Here is a 591-nt window from a genome sequence, read left to right as displayed (position 1 = left end):
CTAGGGTTAGGTTTAATGGTTAGGATTAGGATTAGGGTTAAGGGTTAGGGTAAGGCTTAGGGGTTAGGGTGAAGGGTTAGGGTCAAGGGTTAGGGTTTTTGTTAGGCATAGCGTTGGGGTTAGAAGTAAGTGTTACTGTCAGTGTTAGGGTTGTAGGTAGGGTTACGGTTAGGGTTAGCGGTTTAGAATTAGGGTTAGGGATTAGGTGTCACAGTGATGACTAGGAGATAGGGTTAGAATTATGGGATAGGGGTTGTTCTCAGGAAATGGGTTATGCATTAACGTTAGGTTAAGAGGTTAAAGTTAGGCGCACGGTGAGGTTTACGTGTTAAGGGGAGAAATAGGAACAGGGTTGGGTGTTATGTTCAGGGTTAGGGTTATCTGTTAAAGGTATTGTTTATGCTTAGCGCACGGGCCCTGTCTGCATTAGGCGGGCGGGGGGAGTTTAGGGGGCTGGGATTGTACCCGGGAACCCACTCTATCATACTCTGGGTATGGGCCCGTGGGTTTCATGCAGGACACAGTGGTAGAGCCTCCTTTCACGCATGGCATGGGAGGATTGCAGGCTTTCTAAACTCTAAGAAAGCAAGA

The sequence above is a fragment of the Eulemur rufifrons genome, unplaced genomic scaffold (genome assembly GCF_041146395.1).
Source record: "Eulemur rufifrons isolate Redbay unplaced genomic scaffold, OSU_ERuf_1 scaffold_58, whole genome shotgun sequence".
In the NCBI taxonomy this organism is placed as follows: domain Eukaryota; kingdom Metazoa; phylum Chordata; class Mammalia; order Primates; family Lemuridae; genus Eulemur; species Eulemur rufifrons.
The sequence above is the reverse complement of the archived record's forward strand: the minus strand, read 5'-3'. Positions refer to the sequence as shown.